Source organism: Palaemon carinicauda, chromosome 11 (assembly GCF_036898095.1).
Source record: "Palaemon carinicauda isolate YSFRI2023 chromosome 11, ASM3689809v2, whole genome shotgun sequence".
NCBI lineage: Eukaryota > Metazoa > Arthropoda > Malacostraca > Decapoda > Palaemonidae > Palaemon > Palaemon carinicauda.
In genome coordinates this window covers 101,497,036-101,504,535 of record NC_090735.1, presented here as the reverse complement: position 1 = coordinate 101,504,535, position 7,500 = coordinate 101,497,036, and the positions used below count along the sequence as shown (strand labels likewise).

Here is a 7,500-nt window from a genome sequence, read left to right as displayed (position 1 = left end):
GGCTTGGAGGTATCCATTCTGTTTTCTTCTAGTGCTGTACCCGACCCGGCTGCCGGCCTATGAGGCCGGCAGCCGGGCAGTCGTAGTCCTCTGGTTCTTTTGCTGCCGGCCGGCATCGGTTGTTTACCTTTGCCGGCCGGCATCGGTTGTTTACCTTTGCCGGCCGGCTAATGTCAGCCCTTGTCTGCCGGTCGCTATGAGCAGTGGCCGGCAGCCGGGTATTACCTTGTGTAGTTGCCGGCCGACATTGGCAGTTGCCGGCCGGCAGTTACTGCCGGCCGGCACATGCATTTGAACCAGCGTTCTGCCGCCTTATAGCTGTGAAGTAGTATACTTTAAAGCTAGCTATGGTGTGTGCCGGCCGGCAAGTGCCGGCCGGCACATAACCTTTCATACTGTACCAGTATTCTTCAGTATAACATATACTGTAAGAAGAAAACTATAGTATAAGTTTTGGTACAGCACTGTGTGTTCTAACACTTTTGTGTTGTCTTGCACAGCCCTTTGCTGTTGCCTTACAGATAAGAAAGTGAGTTCTTTCTTGTCTATTATCCAGGATTTTAAAATCATTGCTTAGGTGTGAGCTACACCTGTTTCCTCTGGAAACTTTTCATTGGTTATTCTAGAGGAGATTAACCATACGATTTTATTATCTGGAAGGCTGCAACAATTGGTTGTGAAGGAAACACAAGTGTGTGTCTTTCCTTTCTGAATTGTTATGCTAAACTATGCATATCCAGTGATACATAGTTCACTTGATACTCATGGAAATTTCTTCTTTTTATAGGAGGACCCTCCGAAGTGCGGAAGTGTTTTCTGCAACGTCCGCAGTAAGAACCTCTGCGGACATGAGTTTTGTAGGAGGCACGCAGCATGCGCTGTCTCCAAGGGTGATCTCCAGTATTGGGACCCTCAGGTATGTACCGTGTGCACTAACCTGATTACTGAGGCTTTTGATTCCCCTAGGACGGCGGAATCAAGGGATATAGCAAGGGAGAAGCTTCGTACCTGGGTAAGGGGCTTCCAGAAGAACACCTCTGGACCTTATCTTCCAAGTGAGAAGATGAGAGCGTATCTTTTCCCTAGGGCATCAGCTGATGCAGTGATTCCCCAGCCTCAAGAGGAGATCCCCCAAGTTCAGATCCAGGTGGATGCTGAAGTCGCGGTCGCTATGCAAGACATCCAGTTGGATGACAGGATGTCTGACGTGGACGAGCGTCTGGAGGAAGACCTCCTGGCAGAAGCCCAGGATGAAGTTCAAGCCCCAGACGTTGTAGAGGGAGAGGTCGACGAGATGTCGGCTACTCCGGTTCAGATCCCGGAGCCTATTCCCTCAACATCGGCCGCTCTCCCAGTAGAGCTGGGACAGGCCCTCTCCTCCATTGTTGGAATGATCCAACAAATGCAGAAGGAGAATCAGGAGAAGGCGGGTGCAATGGAACTGCAGATGCAGAGACTTGCAGCATCACATGGACCCTAGAAAAGGCTCAATGTGAAAGACCTTCCCTTGTGCTCAGATGCTAACCCATGGAGGTATGCTGAGCACATGCCGATGACGACTGGAAAGATCGTCATCTCGGATAAGTTGGGCTCAGTTCCCCTAGAGGAGGTGGAATTCTGGCCCAGCAAGGGGTCATATCCGGACTGTTATGTCCAGCTGAGGAAGGAACCAGCTTCAAAGGAGGAGACAGAGCCGAAGGAGGTCATAGTGATGGACCATGCTAAGGCTCAAGCTTTGCTTTCATCCTCGATGAAAGAGAGGGGCTTCTCGAACTCAAAGGTAGCTGCATTGAGTAAGAAGCTCCCTTCCTTTGTGTCCTCTCCTGCTAGAGCCTTCCCCTTTTTACAGAAAGGGTTTGCGGCTGTTCTAAAAGCAGTCGAGGCCGGCAAGCCTTGCCCCTCCCTGGAGGAGTGTAAACCCTTGTCGCTGGCCCTGCCTATGGACCACAAAGACTGGAAGGACGTCCATCTTACCTTCTCAGTTGGGAAGTTGGAGGCTGATATTGCCGGACGTCATTTCGGCGAGGACCTCCCTAAGCTGTCTGACTTTCTTTTGCGGAGAGAGCTCGAGACAAAAGAAAGACTGGCTTCCTCAATGTCTCTTCCGACTACTCTTGAGACGATGGCAAGTGACCCCAAGGTCCATGAAATGTTCATGGTAGTGGCCAAGACTCATCTGGCCACAGTGACGAAGGATCTTTATGGCTTCGTCAAGGCGAGGAGAGCTTGTAGGGAGTTCGTGTTCACCTCGGTTACGGTGAGGCACGAGCCAAGGAAACTAATCTCCTCCAACATTTGGGGCAAAGACCTTTTCCCTACCGAATTGGTCAAAGAAGTTGTTGATAAGGCCGCCTCGGAGAATAGAAACCTTCTCCAGAAGTGGGGCCTGGCTATCAAAAGAAAGTCTTCCCCAAATGAGGGTCCTAAACCAAAGAGGAAGACTATGAGGACTAGGCTACCGTCTCGGCCAGCCAAGCCTCTTAGACAGCAACAGCAACTGCAATTGCCATTGCCTTCAGTGCCCCAGATGGTGTCACAAACCCCGACCACATTCCAGTGGGTACCCCAGGCTGTGTCAACACAGTCCACGGCATTCATCCCAACGTTCGAAGGGCAGTCTACTTCCTTTCAAGCAAAGCCTAGAGGAGCAGCCAGAGGCTCGTCTAGGCGCCCCTCAAGGGGAAGGGGATTCAGGGGTGGTCGCGGTCAGGGAGGCAAGACCTCAGGACGGCAGTCCAAGTGAGATGATGCCGGTAGGAGGGAGACTTCAGAATTTTCGGGATCGGTGGACCTTCGATCCCTGGGCCCACAGCCTACTCAAGAACGGACTGGGCTGGAGCTGGTACAGCACTCCACCCCCGTGCCCTCGGTTTTTCCAACACTCCACCCCCGTTCTGGAGGAGTACGTTCAAGAACTGTTGGAGAAAAAAGTGATCCGAAGGGTGAAGTCCATCAAATTCCAAGGGAGGCTGTTTTGTGTTCCCAAGAAAGACTCAGAAAAGCTCAGAGTCATTCTGGACTTGTCGCCACTCAACAAGTTCATAGTGAATTGCAAATTCAAGATGCTAACACTGCAACACATAAGGACCTTACTGCCCAAGAGGGCATATTCCGTCTCTATAGACTTGTCAGACGCCTATTGGCACGTTCCAATCAACCGTCGACTCTCCCCCTACCTAGGGTTCAGGCTACAACGAAGACTATACTCCTTCAGAGCCATGCCATTCGGGCTAAATATAGCCCCAAGGCTTTTCACGAAGCTTGCGAGCGTAGCTCTCAAACAATTACGCCTAAAGGGAATTCAGGTAGTAGCCTACCTGGACGACTGGCTGGTGTGGGCAGCATCCGAGACAGAATGCTTGCAAGCTTCCAGTCAAGTGATCCAGTTCCTAGAGTATCTAGGCTTCAAGATCAACAGAAAAAAGTCTCGACTTTCTCCATCTCAAAAGTTCCAGTGGCTGGGAATCCACTGGGACCTAATGTCACACCGTTTCTCCATCCCGGCGAAGAAAAGGAAGGAGATAGCGGGTTCTGTCAAGAGACTTCTAGATTCCGAAAGGATATCAAGACGCAAACAGGAGAGGGTACTGGGCTCTCTACAGTTTGCTTCGGTGACAGACCCAGTGCTAAGAGCAGAGCTAAAGGATGCAACCGGAGTATGGAGAAGTTATGCATCAAACGCGCGAAGAGATCTGAGAAGACCAGTTCCGCTTCGGCTACGTACTCTTCTCAGGCCTTGGTCCCAAGCCAGACATCTAAAGAAGTCGGTTCTTCTTCAGCCACCTCCCCCGTCGGTGACGATTCACTCAGACGCCTCGAAGGAGGGATGGGGAGGTCACTCTCATCGGAAAAAAGTCCAGGGGACTTGGTCCAAGCTATTCAAGACCTTTCACATAAACTTTCTAGAAGCTATGGCAGTGCTCCTTACCTTAAAGAAAGTCTCCCCGCGTCACTCGATCCACATAAGGTTGGTGATGGACAGCGAGGTAGTTGTGAGATGCTTGAATCGACAAGGATCGAGGTCACCACCTCTCAACCAGGTGATGTTGGCCATCTTCCGATTGGCGGAAAAGAAGAAGTGGTACTTGTCGGCAGTTCACCTTCAAGGAGTCCGCAATGTGACAGCGGACGCTCTATCCAGGTTCACACCTATAGATTCGGAATGGTCCTTAGACGCAGGATCATTCTCCTTCATTCTGAATCAAGTCCCAGAACTGCAGATAGACCTCTTTGCGACGAAAGACAACAAGAAGTTGCCCCTGTACGTGTCCCCGTATGAGGACCCCTTAGCGGAAGCAGTGGACGCGATGTCCCTCGACTGGAACAGATGGTCCAGGATTTATCTGTTCCCTCCTCACAACCTTCTGTTGAGGGTCCTCAACAAACTGAGATCCTTCAAGGGGGTAGCGGCAATAGTGGCCCACAAGTGGCCGAACAGCATGTGGTTCCCCTTGGCATTGGAACTACGGCTGAAGTTTGTACCGCTACCAGATCCAGTTCTGACCCAGCGAGTCCAAAAGTCGACTGTCTGCGCTTCATTACAGAAAACCCGGACCCTGCAGCTCATGATTTTCTCTCCCTAGCGGTGAGAAAGCGTTTCGGGATTTCGAAAGCCAGTATAGACTTCCTAGAGGAATATAAGTGCAAATCTACTAGAAGGCAATATGAGTCATCTTGGAGAAAATGGGTGGCCTTTGTCAAGGCGAAGAATCTGCAGGAGATCTCGACAGACTTCTGCTTATCTTTCTTCATCCATCTCCACGGTCAAGGGTTGGCAGCTAACACGATTTCGGCGTGTAAGTCTGCTTTGACAAGACCCATTCTATATGCCTTCCAGGTCGACCTAGGTAACGAGATCTTTAATAAAGTTCCGAAAGCCTGCGCTAGGCTCAGACCTTCAGCACCTCCAAAGCCCATTTCATGGTCTTTAGACAAAGTTCTTCATTTCGCTTCTCTGTTGAGCAATGAGGAGTGTGCGTTAAAGGATTTGACACAAAAAGTTATTTTCCTATTTGCACTCGCGTCCGGGGCCAGGGTTAGTGAGATTGTAGCCCTCTCGAGAGAGGCAGGTCGTGTTCAGTTCCTGGATGGGGGAGAACTGAACCTGTTTCTGGATCCTATGTTTCTCGCCAAGAATGAGTTACCCACCAACAGGTGGGGTCCCTGGAGAATCTGCCCTCTGAAAGAAGATGCATCTCTATGTCCAGTAGAATGCCAAAAGGTCTATCTTCGTAGAACTTCAGACTTCAAGGGTGGTCAACTATTCAGGGGAGAAACATCAGGCTCAAATTTATCTTTGAATCAACTCGAGCGAAAATCACATATTTTATTCGCAGAGCGGATCCTGACAGTACACCCGCAGGTCACGATCCGAGGAAAGTTGCCTCATCCTTAAATTTCAATAATTGTATGGATTTTGAACATCTCCGTTCATACACTGGCTGGAAGTCTTCCAGAGTGTTCTTTCACCGCTATGCGAAGCTAGTAGAGGAACTAAAGAGATCTGTGGTAGCAGTGGATCGCGTCGTTAACCCTACTGTTTAACTCTGCGAGGAACAGTGGTTTTAATTGGGACGATTAATTCCAGGGTGAGTGTGTAGTTACATACTGTACTACAAACTAAGTGAGGGCACTGAGTTGCCCACGTAGACTGTTCCATTCCAAAGGTGAACCTAGCATAAGTGCAGACATGTGTGCCGAGCGTTTCTAACGCTAATGTGATTGATTTGTAATACAGACTCTTATGACTTTGATACCTCGGTATCTTAAAAGTGGCATTAATGTTTTTTCTTTCAGATAAACAAGTTCTGTTTACTATCATACTTATGCTTAAAGTTTTGGGTTATCCTCTTCTTATATATATATATATATATATATATATATATATATATATATATATATATATATATATATATATATATATATATATATATATATATATATATATATATATATATATATATATATATATATATATATATATATATATATAATTGTTGTTAACCTGTCTATTTATTGTCTGTCAATAAACTTGTTCTGGAGAACCTTGCGTCTCCTTCACCTGTGTCAATTTATTGGTATAATTGAGCATTCATTCTATGTACTTTATCTGGGATAATTCTAATAGAATTGTTCCTTTATGCAAGCTATGTTGCATTGGTTTATGTTTTCCTTTAACGGGAGGACTCCGTCCCATAAGGGGACGGTGGCGGTTTTACAAGTTTCCTCCTATGCGGATATAAACCTTTGTCCAATACAAGTATTGTGCGGAGAACTGGTCGATATTTCATATTGACGCAGTGGTTCTTTACAAACTATGCTTTACTTAATATAGGGTGAGACCACTATATTAGCTTGCCTGGTATTCATACATAGGTATATGTACTCTTCGAGACTTTTCCAGAGTCTAGTAGGACTCTTCCCTGTAGGGGGCAGAAAGCTCTAACATGGTTTATAGTTAGTTGAAAAGATGTATAACGGTAACATCTTAGGTCTCTAGGTCTAGTCGACCGGGGAAAAATTATCTCCGGGGAGTACAGCACGTTCTGAGAATCCACAGATACAGTAATGCTCAGGTATACTTCCATCAGGACGACATGGGTTGAGCCCAAAAAACGGATTTTGAGCGAAGCGAAAAATCTATTTTTAGGTGAGATGGCCATGTCGTCCTGATGGACCCGCCCTTCCCTTTCTATGAAAGGGCTGTAGGACCCCTCCCTACATACAGTATCTGTAGCACCTCGTGTACGCTACAAGGAATACAGATGGCGCCAGGATTGGCGCCAGGCACGCTTAGGAAACTGGAGAATAGGGAGCCTTGGGAGCGGCTCCCCCTTTTTCTTTCCCGATTTCGTTTCTTGCCAATTGACCCCTCGATACGTAATCTCTGTTTGGGGTGCAGATTGCCATGTGGCGTGTCAAGAATACGTCCTCTGATATGTCGCGATATCCCTTTCATGAAGGATATTCGCTCCAGGAGTTAGAATTCTGGTACCTTAAGGTAAATTCTCTGGGAATATCGCCGTAGTTGTAATATACCCTAGGAAGCTACCCTATAGGAACTTCCATCAGGACGACATGGCCATCTCACACAAAAATAAATTTTTCGCTTCGCTCAAAATCCGTTATATATATATATATATATATATATATATATATATATATATATATATATATATATATATATATATATATATATATATATATATATATATATATATATATATATATATATATATATATATGTATATATATATATATATATATATATATATATATATATATATATATATATATATATATATATATATATATATATACAAGTATATATATATATATATATATATATATATATATATATATATATATATATATATATATATATATATATATATATACGTATATAATATCACTTGTGTGCGGTAGAAGGACAATTCTAATTTTGATATCTGGATATCTTATGAAGTTGTCTCTCTGGTCCTGATAAACTGGCATAGTCAA

At 45.9% G+C, this 7,500-nt stretch overlaps 1 pseudogene; it reads right to left on the bottom strand.

The window, feature by feature from the left end:
• LOC137649409 (uncharacterized) overlaps positions 1-7,500 on the bottom strand; it is a 23,587-nt pseudogene that overhangs the window by 2,863 nt on the left and 13,224 nt on the right.